The following is a 14,048-nucleotide window of genomic DNA, read 5'->3' on the forward strand; positions in this document are numbered from 1 at the left end:
TTTGGAATCTTTCCTAGAATAAATTCTTAAACCATATTATCAGCTCTACTAAGAACTAAAAGCCTGACATGATCAAATCACTCTATTGCTCTGAGTCAATTTGCTCTTTTTTTTAATACAAAAGGTATTAAATTAATCTATTAATTTTTGTAATAAAAAAGGTGTGGATTAGATGATCCCCACCATACTGTTTTATTTATTTTTTAAAAGATTTTATTTATTTTTTCATGATTAAGCTTAAATGATTAAAAATGATTAAGCTTCAGTAAAGAAACTGATCTACTTGACTCAGACTGTGTTGTTAGGAAGAATGAAAAACAAGATTAGGATAGCTGTTTTGAGCAGAGGAGTCTCATTATGGTTTCTTTTCTTTTCTTTTCTTCTTCTTCTTCTTTTTTTTTTTTTTTTTTTTTTTTTTGGATAGCCCCTAAAGGTTTTAAGTATTATTTTTATATAATTTTGATACCTATAAAATAATATATGTAATATTTATGTATGTGATAAAGCATAACAATAGAATACACACACTTGATAGCATCCAATCTAAGAATTATTCCTAGCTCTATGTTTATCCCTTCTCCCATTCCCCTGAATCTCCCATCCCACTGAGAGCACCACTATCCTAAGTTTTGTATTTATCAATCCTTTAAAAACTAGTTTTATGTGGCACCTGGGTGGCTTAGTGGTTGAGCATCTGCCTTTGGCTCAGGTCATGATCCCAGAGATCTGGGATCGAGTCCTGTATCAGGCTTCCCACAGGGAGCCTGCTTCTCCCTCTACCTGTCTCTGCTTCTCTCTCTGTGTCTCTCATGAATAAATAGATAAAATCTTTTTAAAAAAAACTAGTTTTACTATATATATGTGGGCCTGAAAATATAAGCAATATGTTATTTAATATTGCTTCTTTTTTAGCTTTATGCAAATAGTATTAAAATGTATATAATCTGCTGAGGCTCACTTTTCTCTCTCCATATTTTGTTCTGTGATTTTTTTCCATGCTGTTTTACACAACTGTAGTTTAGACATTTTTCACTGCTGTGAAAATTATTATTCTATTTATCTATTATTCTATTTATGTAGTTTAGACATTTTTCGCTGCTGTGAAAATTATTATTCTATTATTGGATGTGCCATAATTTACTTAACCATTTTCTTATAAGTAAACATTTGGAATGGTTTGAGGGCTTTGCAACTATGAACCATGCTTCCATTAAGCATTCTTATATGGTATTTTACATATGCATTCTTTTTTTTTTTTTACTTATTTATGATAGTCACACAGAGAGAGAGAGAGAGGCAGAGAAGCAGGCTCCATGCACCGGGAGCCTGACGTGGGATTCGATCCCGGGTCTCCAGGATCGTGCCCTGGGCCAAAGGCAGGCGCCAAACCGCTGCGCCACCAAGGGATCCCCTACATATGCATTCTTAAATGTGTATTGTTACGTATGCATTGATTGTTATATGTATATTGATTTATATGCATATATAAATCAAATGAGTAAAGACTTTAGAATAGACAGATGGAATGAGATCCAAATCATAGAGGGAAGAGATAGCCTTTGATGGGAAGACACAGCACATCTCTCCATTCTAATATGAAGGGTGAAAAGTTTCAATGTAGGTGTGTTATTAGGTTTATGATAGAAAGTTAAGGATCAGAGAGGATGACTGGGTCACTCCATGGTCATAGTTTTCCCAGGTAAGGTAAGTGCAATGGAAAGAAAAGGGACAAAGAACTTGAAGCATTTGCAGGAGGTGATGGACCTTGGAATCTGCACTCAATGGAGTAATGACAGGAGAAGACTGGGTGAAGACAGAGGCTTAAAGGAAGCTGAGCTCTGGATGGTGCCTCAGGTTGTTTCCAGAAGAGCTCTTGAGCAAGTCAGCCCATTGTGGTTAAAGAGTAGTGTTCTAAATTTGTGATATTGAAGGCTGTACCATGCAGAGGCCCAAAGGATCAAGTGAGTCTCCATACTCCTCAAAGGCCAAGTCAACTGATTCAAATCCATATCTCCTCCACTGCCTGTGGAAGTTGAAGGCCCTCTCAAGATTTTTTTTAAAGATTTTACTTATTTATTCATAAGAGACACACAGAGAGAGGCAGAGACATAGGCAGAGGGAGAAGCAGGCTCCCTGCAGGGAGCCGGATGCAGGACTCCATCCCAGGACCCAGGATCACTACCTGAGCCAAAGGCAGATGGCTCAACCACTGACCCACTCAGGTGCCCCCCTCCCTAGATTTTTGTAAATACCCAGTGAGACCTAGGTCCTCAGGGTCATCTGGGCCTCCAAGTCCCTGAATCTCACATATTATTTATGTTCTGAACCATTTCAACTTAGAACCTTTCTCCAGTTCCAACAGTAAAAGTTACTCATTTAGTAGATGTAGACAGTCTATAGGGTTCCTGAAGAGAGGGTTACATCAAATCTAGCAAAACTCTTATCTCCATACCACCTTCCCCACTTTCTCTCTCCTTCCCATCTCCATCTGTGTTCTATCTTCTTAAGCTTGAGACCAACTGACACCTTCAGGATAGGAGTAGGAGGCAGTGTATGTGGGTGCTCACAAGTTCAAGCACTTATTAAAATACATCATTCCCCACTGTACAACAAAATGCAAAAGAATGAAACTGGATCATTTTCTTACTCTATACATAAAAATAAATTCAAAATGGATTAAAGGCCTAAAGGTGAGACAGGAAACCATTAAAACACTAGAGGAGAACACAGGCAGCAACCTCTTTGACATCAGCCAAGCAATTTCTTACTAGATATGTCTCCTGAGGCAAAGGGAACAAAAGTAAAAATAAACTATTGGGCTTTCATCCAAATAAAGTCTGCACAGCAAAGGAAACAATAAACAAAACTAAAAGGCAGTCTATGGAATGGGAAAAGATATTTACAAATTATATATCTGATGAAGGGTTAGTGATCCAAAAAATATGTAAAGAACTTACAAAACCCAAACACCCAAAAAACAAATAATCCAGTTAAACAATGGGCAGAAGACATGAATAGACATTTTTCCAAAGAAGACATCCAGATGGCTAACAGACACATGAAAAAGATCTGAACATTATTCATTATCAGGAAAATGCAAGTCAAAATACAATAAGATATGACCTCACCCCAGTCAGAATTACTAAAATTAATAGCACAGGAAACAACAGGTGTTGGGGAGGATGTGGAGAAAGGGGAACCCTTGTGCACTGTTGATGGGAATGCAAACTGGTACAGCCAATCTGGAAAACAGTACACAGATTCCTCAAAAAGTTAAAAATAGAACTATCCTACAATCCAGCATTTGTACTACTAGGTACTTACCCGAAGGATACAAAAATACTAATTTGAAGAGATACATGCACCTCAATGCAGCATGATCAACAATAGCCAAATTATGGAAACAGTCCAAATGTCTGTCAACTGATGAATGGATAAAGAAGATATGGGAAACATATATATATATATATATATATATAATGGAATATATATATAATGGAATATTACTTGGCAATTAAAAATAATGAAATCTTGCCATTTGCAACAATGTGGATGGAGCTAGAGAGAATTATGCTATGCAAATTATGCTCTGAGCTAATTATGCTATTATGAGAAGTAAGTCAGAGAAAGACAAATACCATATGATTTCCCTCATATGTAGAGTTTAAGAAACCAAATAAACATGGGGAAAAAGAGAGGCAAACCAAGAAACAGACTCTCAACTCTAGAGAACAAATTGATGGTGACCAGAGGGGAGGTGGTTGGAGTGGATAGGTTAAATAGGTGATGGAGATTAAGGAAGGCACTTGTGATGAGCACTGGGTGTTGTATATAATGTGAATCACTAAATTCTACACCTGAAACTATTATTATACTATATGTTAACTAACTGGAATTTAAATAAAGACTTGGAGGAAGGGCAGCCCCCATGGCCCAGCAGTTTAGCGCCGCCTTCAGCCTGGGGTATGATCCTGGAGGCCTGGGATCAAGTCCCACATCAAGCTCCCTGCATGGAGCCTGCTTCTCCCTCTGCCTGTGTCTCTGCCTCCCTCTCTCTCTGTGTCTGTCATGAATAAATAAATAAAACCTTAAAAAAAAAACTTGGAGGAAAAAATACAGAATTTCCCAACAAGTAAACTTCTCTCCCCAAGAGGACATTAATTCTATCCATTAAGGTAGTAAAATGTTCTTCACCTCCACCCAAATAGAACTTAATGGAAATGAAAATGAAGAGTGATCAGAAAGTCTTCCCAAGGTGAGGCAGAATAGAAGCAAGCACTCAGCAGTCTATGTGATTTTCATGTCTAATGTTTTCCAGTTATTTCTTCTGTGTTCCCAATAGTAAGATATTTTGCAATTCCGAAAAATATTTGAAAAAAACAACAGGTTATTTTTGACTCTTCTATAATTTTAAAATATTTTATGATCAGATGCCTTCTAGAAGCACTCTCACCAGGTGAGGGAGCTGAGGAGCTGTTCCTTAAGCATTTTCATGAGCAAGGAACACATTTTAAAAATTCAAAGTTTAAGAGGTGTTATTCAAAACATGGAAGAAAATTTCCCTAAGTGCATTCAAATAGCAAAAGTATCTTAGAGAGAACACAAATGAACTACAAAAAAAAAAAAAATCAATAAATTATACATCATCAAAACAAAACATTTGCTCTTCAAAGAAAATGAAAAGACAAACAGGGAAGGAGGGAGAAAATGGCTGCAAAACATGTATTCAACAAAGGACTTGCATACTGTATAGCATACATAAAGAATGCTTACAAGTCAACAATAAAACGAGCAACCCAATTCACAAAGGGCAAAAGACACTCATCCCCTTTCCCAAAGAAAATATATGGATGTTAAATAAGCACATAAATGAGATGCTCAGGATCACTAGCCAGTAGGGAAATGCAATTAAAACAATGACTAGAGAGGCACCAGGGTAGCTTAGCTGGTTGAATGTCCGACTCTTGATTTCAGCTCAGGTCATGAACTCAGGATTTTGAGATTCAGCCCCCCATTGGCTGAGCCCTGAGTGTGGAGCCTGCTTGAGATTCTCTTTCCTTCTGCCCCCACCCTCGCGCCCTCCCTCTCTAAAATACAAAACAAAACAAAACATCCCACACACAATGAGATAAGACTATGCATTCACTAGAATGGCTAAAACTTGAAAAGACTGATCATACAGATATTGACAAAGATGTGGAACAACTAGAACTCTCCTCCACGGCTGATGGGAAATGACAAATAGTTTAAATATTTTGGAAAGTAATAGGAAATTTCTTAAAAAGTTAAATATACACCTACAGTATGACCCAGCCATTTTACTCATAGGTATCTATCCAAGAGAAATGAAAAATACCCATGTAAAGACTTAGATACAGATGTTCCTAGCAGCTGTATCTGGAATAGCCAAAAAAACTTAAAACAACACAAATGTCCATCAAAAGGTTGAATAGAGGGCACCTGAGTGGCTTATTGGTTGAGCATCTGCCTTTGGCTCAGGTTGTGATCCTGGGGTCCTGGGATGGAGTTCCACATCAGGCTTCCTGCAGGGAGCCTGCTTCTCCCTCTGCCTGTGTCTCTGCCTCTCTCTCTGTTTCTCAAATAAATAAATAAAATCTAAAAAATAAATAATAAAAATAAAAAAGGAAGGAAAACAAATTGTGGTATATCCATTAAATGGCACAATACTTAGCCATCAATAAACTACTGATACACATGACAACTTGAGTGAACCTCAGCAATTATGACGAGTGAAAGAAGCCAGATGTACAATTTATTTATTTTTTATTTTTTTTAAAATTTTTATTTATTTATGATAGTCACAGAGAGAGAGAGAGAGGCAGAGACACAGGCAGAGGGAGAAGCAGGCTCCATGCACCGGGAGCCCGACGTGGGACTCGATCCCGGGTCTCCAGGATCGCACCCTGGGCCAAAGGCAGGCGCGAAACCGCTGCGCCACCCAGGGATCCCCAGATGTACAATTTATATAAAATTCTGGAAAATGCAAACTATACTAGGGCAATGGCCAGACGAGGAAAGAGTCCTAAAGGGGCAAAGGCAACTACGAGGGGATGATGGGTATGTTCATTTATCTTGATTGTACTGATTGCTTCTCCACATTCGACAAAAGTGTTCAAATTTTATACTTTTTTTTTAAAGATTTATTTATTTGAGATACAGAGAGCACGCATGAATGAGGGAGGGCAAAGGGAGAGGCAGAAAGAAAGAAGCAGACTCTCCCTGCTGAGCGTGAAGTCCCACATGGGGCTCCATCTCAGGACCCTGAGATCATGATCTGAGCAAAAACCAAGAGTTGGATGCTTAAGCAACTGAACCACCCAGGCATCCCCAAATTTTATACTTTCAATGTGTGCCATGTGTCTTATGTGATAATGTCCCAATAGATCTGTAAAAAGGATTCAAAGTATAAGAGATGTTCTTAAAATATAGAAGAAAATACTCTCAATAGTATTTAAACTGATTTCATTATACTCACTGACTTCCCAGTTTACGAGGGTATATAGCACTGCATTCCTCTCACTTTACAGGAATTGAATGAGCAACTGCTTTTTTCTCACTTTTAATTTTTTTCCATGAAAAAACAAGCAGAAAAAATGAATAGAAGAAGTCCGACAATTGTTTGGGGGCAGAATTAAAAGAGCCACGTGAATTAGCTGATTAATTTTATAACTGTTCTCTCCAATGGTCTTCAACCCTTCAAGGTGAGAATGCTTCTTTTTTGTTTACATTGCAAACTGGTTAAATGGCTTGAAATAAAACAAAATAATTTCATGTGGAAAGAACCCAGACAGTTTTTATTGCCGACAAGGGCTGAAAAGTCACGACAAGAAATTTTGAGTAGAAGCCTAGGCATATTTTTTCTATAAGAGGGCACCACAGCACATTACAGATGGAGTTTTTTAGAACTTGGTAAGGATTTTTCCTTCTCTAAAATAGTATGATTTAGTAGTTATTTTTGCAAAGACTATAGAAAGACACATGAGGATAGATTCTTTGGTTTCAATGAGCTCTCAGGTAGGTAGCTCAGTGATATGAAAAGAGCCTGGGGCTGTTGAAACAGTAGACATGGATCCTGGCCAATAATTGCTACTGATTTACAGTGTTACCTAAACTTTTCTAGCTACCAGTCTCTCCTATAAAACAGAGATCACACTGGATCATCCTACTTAATCTATGTGCTTCTAGAGATTGTGGACCAGATCTGGTCAGAAAGAAAAGGCAGAGATTTGTTTATTCAACAAATATTTATGGATTGGCTGTATGCCAGGTACAGTTCTCAGAGCCGGTGAAGAGATGGTAAACAGGCAGGTGAATCCCTCTCTTCCATCAGGGAGCCAGGAAATAAGTAAGTAAAAAAAAAAAAAAAACAAGGAAAATAGTAAAGAAGAAAGTAAAATGGTAATATGACAGAGAATGACTGGAGGGACAGGGTAGTAAGGATGAAAAAGTGACATTTGCTGAGTCTTATGGCAAGAAGTAGGCAAACAAGCAAAGGACTAAGGTAACAATGGCTCTATGCTGAATGAACAGGAAGTCCAAAGGCCCCAAGGTAGGAACCAGCAGGTGTGTTCAGAAGGAAGAAAGGTCACAGTGGCCAGAGTTTAGTGACTAAGGAGGAAAGTAGGATGAGGTGAGGTGTGAAGAGGGCAGAGCTGGAAAGTTCTGATGAGCATTTTGGAGATGGATCCATTGGTGGACTGTAAGCAGTAAACTAACTTTTGTTTGTTTATTTTTTTTAAGATCTCCTAGCAGCTCTATGAAAAATGGACGATCAGGATGTCAGAGGGAAAGTGGAGATCCAGTTAGGATTCTTATAGGTTTGGGAGGTAGAACTTACAGGCAGGCCCACCCCAGTGTTTGTAGGGCCCAGGGCAAGAGAATAAATGGAGGCTCAATACCAAATGATCACCTATGTAAAAGTTACAGGGGAGATCATTAAATAAAATATGTTCCGGGGATCCCTGGGTGGCGCAGCGGTTTGGCGCCTGCCTTTGGCCCAGGGCGCGATCCTGGAGACCGGGGATCGAGTCCCACATCGGGCTCCCGGTGCATGGAGCCTTCTTCTCCCTCTGCCTGTGTCTCTGCCTCTCTCTCTCAATCTGTGACTATCATAAATAAATAAATTTAAAAAAATGTTCTATCCTCCTATCTTGAAAGATATACTTTCATAACAAGGTGGAGGGCAGCCCCGGTGGCACAGCGGTTTAGCGCCGCCTGCAGCCTGGGGTGTGATCCTGGAGACCTGGGATCGAGTCCCACGTCGGGCTCCCTGCATGGAGCCTGCTTCTCCCTCTGCCTGTGTCTCTGCCTCTCTCTCGCTCTCTCTGAATGTATAAATAAATAAATCTTAAAAAAAAAAAACCAAGGTGGAAGTCCATGTTGGGATTTGGGATTTAGATTTCCCAGATTCTTGGAATGTCATAATGAAATAGGGGGAGAGCTAGCTGCTGGCCTTCCTTTGTCTGTCTGCTCCCGCTTCTCTTTCCACTTCTAGTTGCACCCCACCCTTCAAAGACTTTTAATCAGAGGATCAGTGGTTGAGCGTCTGCCTTTGGCTCAGGTCAAGATCCCAGGGTTCTGGGATCAAGTCTTTCATTGGGCTCCCCGCAGGGAGCCTGCTTCTCCCTCTGCCTCTGTCTCTGCCTCTCTCTGTGTGTCTCTCATGAATATATAAAATCTAAAAAAAAAAAAAAGAGAAAAAAAAAGACTTTCACTCAGAGGTACAAGGACATCTAGCCCACCAGCCAAACTCTGTCTATACCTTCTTCAAATAGATTCTTGGCCACCCCTTGGGCCTAGGGGAGTCTATGCCTGGGTGCAGTGTACCACCCTGTTCTTAGGAGGATGGGTAGAGGAGAGGCCCCTGCAGGCTCTGGGAGCAAGTTCTGTACTGTTTGGACATGGAATTCTGGAGTCTTGGGTGACTAAAGAATGGTCTAGAAAGTGGGGGGGGGGGCACAGGCCCTATGTAGGCATGATCCCTTGGCCCTGTGGACTCCTCACAACGTGGGAAAGGGTGTGGCCAGACAAGGGCCAGAGTGGAGCCTGTCACACTAGTTTTGTGACAGTTTGGATGTGGGTGGTGCTGGAAAGAAAGGAATCAAGATGGTTACAGGGGGATGAGGGATTGGAATCAAGCGCTTCAGTTTAAATGTTTTGAGTCTGAGGGGCACCTAGGTGGCTCAGTTGATTGAGCACCCAACTCTTGATTTCAGCTCAGATCCTGATCTCAGGGTTGTGAGTTTGAGCCCTGTACTGGGCTCTGCACTGGGCATCAAGTCTGCTAAGATTTTTCTCTCTCTCCCTCTCCCTTTACCCCTCCCCTCCATGCTCTCTCTTTCTCTCTCAAAATAAATAAATCTTTAAAAAAATGTTTTGAGTTTGAGATGTGCATTGATACATCCATGTAGAAGTTCCAAGGGGACTGTGTCTAAAATGCAGGGGGAGAGGTCTAGAGTAACAGTAATAAAATCAGGAGCTCATCAACCTATAGGTGATAGAGCTCACCTAAGCAGGGAGTGCAGACAAGAAATGTACTGTGTCTGTGGCACTATCAACTAATAAATGCTCACCAACAAAATCTGGAAATCCTGAAAAACATAAAATAACAAATAAAATAGTCAAATCTATACTTTTACCTCCAAAAACAAACACTGTTAATATTTTGAGATTATATCCTTTGTCTTCTCTCTTTCAATCTCTGTCACAGATGATTATATACGTATTTTAATAATAAAGTGGTGCTCATTAACATACTCGTATACTTTATTCACTTAGTATTTTCAGAATACTTTCCTATGCCATGACTAGTACTTTTTTAAAGAGAAGTTTTTTTTTTTAATAATTTGTTTGTTTGAGAGAGAGAGAGAGGATGAGTACACAAGGAGATGGAGGGGCAGATGGAGAGGGAGAGGAAGAGAATCTCAAACAGATTTCCTGCTGAGTGTTGAGCCCAGTGCACTGCTCCATATGGATCTTGATGCAGGACTTGTCATGCAGCTTAACTTCAGGACCCTGAGATCATGACCTGAGCTGAAACTAAAAGTCAGATGCTTAACCGAATGAGCCACCCAGGGACACCGTAAAGAGAGATTTTTAAACTAAAATGAATTTCATCATGAAGATACATCATAAAATCTTCTAGTTTTGCACATTAATTTTTAAGATAATACAATTTTATTTTTTACTTTTTTAACACAGAGAAATACAAAGAAGGAAAGCAAAACTTGTCCATAAGTTTCTCACCTAGGAAATACAAGGTTGATGTTTCTGAAGAAAATAAAGTAGTACATTTACATGGACAGAAAACTCAAGCAGTACAAAAAGGTACACAATAAAAAGTGAAAGTTTTTCTTCCCATTCAGCAAGTCTTTCTAAAGGCAATTATTATTGAGGCAATTACTATTGAGGCTGGCTTAGTTGGTAGGGCATATGACTCTTGATCTTGAGGTCGCAGAGATTACTTAAAAATAAAATCATAAAGAAAATAATAAATAAAGGTAATCACTATTAACAAATTCTTATCATTTCTTCCAAGAAAAAAATTGAATTTAATAAAAGAGCAAGCAAGTTGAATATAAAAGAATAATTAATTTCTGTTTATATCTTGTTATTATGAGTAATGGTGAAACAAACATCCCTTTGTATATAAATCTTTGTGCACATCTCTATTTATTTCCCTAAATTAAATTCTTGAATTTAGACTGTATGCATTATGGACTTTACATGAAATTTCTTTTCTTTTTTTAACAGTTATAAGCTGAGTTTGAATGGTATCTAGATTTGTCATTTTCTAACCTTAGCCTCAAATTCACAGAACCCCAAAAAAGTATGGATCTGTCCAAATATTGAACTTATGCTAAGTAGGATTTGACACCATTTGAAATTGAAGATAAATATCAAAATTAGAGAAAAAGATATTAGATAAAGGAAAAATAATCATATGTCGTCATTTATGGCATTACCAAGATCTTTAATGTCTTTGTAATTGGAGATACTTGAAAATATCACAGCCAGGGCCACTTGTGATTCTCTATCTCAGAGTTGTGGGTTCAAGTCTCACATTGGGTATGGAGCCTACAAAAGAAAGAAAGAAAATATCACAGCCAAACAAACTTACCTGATGACTATTAAACAAAGCTAATTTGGGGGCACCTGGCTCTCGGAGGATAGAGCATGTACTTCTGATCTCAAAATCTTGAGTTCAAGCTCCACATTGGGCAAAGAGCTTACTTTACTTAAACGACAACAATAACTAATTTTACCTATTAGCTATTTGGCTAGATACCAAGACTTTTAAAAGATTGTTGAACTGGGGGATCATTAGACTTGTCCCTGTTCTACTCTGAACTAGCTATAGGACCTTGAAGTATACCACTGAACGCTCTGAGGCGTGTTCCCATTTATAAAAGGGAAAAAATGGGGGTGCTTGGATACCATGACTTTTATGGTCCAGCTAACATTCTAATATGAGCCCCCATTCTCTATATCAGATGCCAGTCTAGGATCTAGTTAATAAAGCTCTATCTATTCAGAGAAAGCATACACAGGAGCAAGGATAAACAGCCATTTGGTTTAGTAGTAATTATAATGACACTATAATGCTATCGTTATAATAACAATAACACTACTTTTATATTATGAAGCTATACAATTAAAACAATCTGGCACATTGCAGAGATTCCTTGCTCCTTGGGAATATATACAACGGCAAAATACATTGCTGTATCAATAATTATAGCTTAAAATATCATAAAACATATGTAACCCCAGGACTACATGTCATGCACAGTTCATTGTTGAAGATGAAACTCTTTTCAGGCAAATTCTCAGCTATCTGTGACCTGCCCTGGCCTTTGAGACAGTGTGAATTATAAAAAGATTGCCAGTCAGGTTAGGATGGTTTTGCCTGTGGAAGCCCTATATCCTCTTATCACAGCTCCCAGATCACTGTAGATCAAATGGTCACTCTCATTTTAATTTCCGGGTTGTAATTTTTGCAAAGCACTTGGTAGGAAAAAGTGATGCAGGGTTTCCTATTGAATAGAAGAAAGCATGAGGAAAAAAAAGGCCAATGACAACAAGCATTCAAATGAATGTCCCAAGAAAGAGATTTGTTTAATCTTAGACCAGGTTTGAGAAAAAGAATATCCGGGATCCTGGGTTGTGATTCCAAAGGAAGTCAAGACTTCCTTTCCACAGCTGCCCTGTAGGAAGCTGGTATGTCCCGAGTATATCTTCTTTCACTCTGCTACCCAAGGGTGAAAAGCAAAGTAGCACATCTCTGAGATGTCAAGTCAGGGTGAGGTCCCTACCCCATTCCCCTCCAAAAAAAGGTGCCGGCCGGATCTGACATCCTGTCTGGTTGAAGCCACATCCTTAGAGAGCAATTACATTGCGTCATTCCTCACCTTGCTGAGGCCTCTTTTCCTTTAAATGGAGGGCAAGTGACCATTAAAAGTGGTTCCCAAAATAACCCAGTGGTCTCATTGCATCCGGAATGTCCGACATCCAGAATTGAGGAAGCGGATGTATCTCCCTTGAAAGGGGAGGGTCGGGTAGCGTTACCCTGTTACCCTTCACACTGTGACCCTTCGCTGCATTACTCAGTAGGAACAGCTGCCAAACTCAGAGCAGCTTAGAAGACAATGGATTATATTTCTTAGTTATTTCTTTAAACCGTTTAAAAATTAGCCCAACCCTGAACAAATGAATTACAGGCAAACAGAGTTAATGTTAGTAAAATTAGCGTTTAACAAAGAATCAGAAGGGCAGCTGGGTGGCTCAGTCTGTTAAGTGTCTACCTTCAGCTCAGGTTGTGATCCCAGGGTCCTGGGATGGAGCCCACCTCAGGCTCCCTCAGCTCAGTGGGGAGCTTGCTTCTCCTTCTCCCTCTGCTACTCCCCCAGCTAGTGCTCTCTCTCTCTCAAATACATACATAAATAATCTTTTTTAAAAAGGATCAGAGTTCACTTAAGACTAAAGAATAGAAAACTGTTGTATTAGAATGAGAAAAAAGTGGAAGATCGAATTTTTTCATGTATTCTATATTCTATTTGCAAAGCCTTGGCATTAATTGTTTTTTCTTTTCTTTCAGAGAGAGAGAGAGAAAGAACGAGAGAGAAAGAGAGGGAGAGCGAGAGAGTGCACTTGTGCCTGAGCCAGGGTAGGAGCCAAGGGAGAGGAGAGAGAGAACTCCAAGCTGACTACCCATGGAGCACAGAGCCCAATGCAGGGTCCCATCGCAGAACGCTGGGATCATGACCTGAGCCCAAATCAAGAGTTGGACACTTAGCTGAGCCACCCAGGTGCCCCAATACCTTGGCATTTCTTACTTTGAATCTCCCAATTGAATTTTTCATTATAAGAGGATAAAAGAGCTTCATTTGTAAGGAACAAATATAGACTTGCCTCTAAAATAAATCTCATAAATTGATAAAGTTCATTGATCCTATAATAGTAACCACATGTGAGTATAGCTAAGATAAATACGAGACTCCATAATGTAAACAGCAGTTATCATTTAGTAGTATATCATGAATGGCTTTTAATTTCCTTTGTATTATTTTCTAGCTTCCCCCCATATAATACACTGGAATTAGTTATATAATTTTTTAAAAACCCACAAAATTTGAAACAAGAAACACAAGATGCTCAGAAGATGTGATATTTTAATGCGATGAAAGGCTTTATTACTTTTTCAATCTAAAAAGCAAAGCAAAACAAAACAAAACACATTTTGGTCAGTCTGACCTATTTTCTGAGAAAAAATGTTTTACTGTGATTTCTTTTTTTTAATCCAGCTTTCTTGAGATACAACTGATAGGTAACATTGTGTTAGTTTGAGGTGTACAGGTGCTGATTTGATACACTTAGGTATTGCAAAAGGATTACCACTGTGGCATTAGCTAACACTTTCATTCTGTCACATAATTACCATTTCTTCTTTGTTATGAGGATATTTAAGATTTCCTCCCTTAGCAACATTCAAGCATATAATATAGTATTTCTAGCTATAACCACCATGC

At 38.9% G+C, this 14,048-nt stretch overlaps 2 long non-coding RNA genes across 2 annotated transcripts; one reads left to right on the forward strand and one right to left on the reverse strand.

Annotated features, from left to right (window-relative positions):
* The first annotated feature begins 6,598 nt into the window (after positions 1 to 6,598).
* Positions 6,599 to 13,361, forward strand: LOC140623143 (uncharacterized). Its single transcript, XR_012022804.1, has 3 exons — positions 6,599 to 6,722; positions 10,222 to 10,347; positions 13,118 to 13,361. It is a non-coding gene; the product is annotated as an uncharacterized lncRNA (long non-coding RNA).
* Positions 10,179 to 12,556, reverse strand: LOC140623142 (uncharacterized). Its single transcript, XR_012022803.1, has 3 exons — positions 12,432 to 12,556; positions 10,986 to 11,097; positions 10,179 to 10,483 (listed from the first exon to the last, which is right to left on the reverse strand). It is a non-coding gene; the product is annotated as an uncharacterized lncRNA (long non-coding RNA).
* Positions 13,362 to 14,048: the final 687 nt, after the last annotated feature.

The sequence above is a fragment of the Canis lupus genome, chromosome 32 (genome assembly GCF_048164855.1).
Source record: "Canis lupus baileyi chromosome 32, mCanLup2.hap1, whole genome shotgun sequence".
In the NCBI taxonomy this organism is placed as follows: domain Eukaryota; kingdom Metazoa; phylum Chordata; class Mammalia; order Carnivora; family Canidae; genus Canis; species Canis lupus.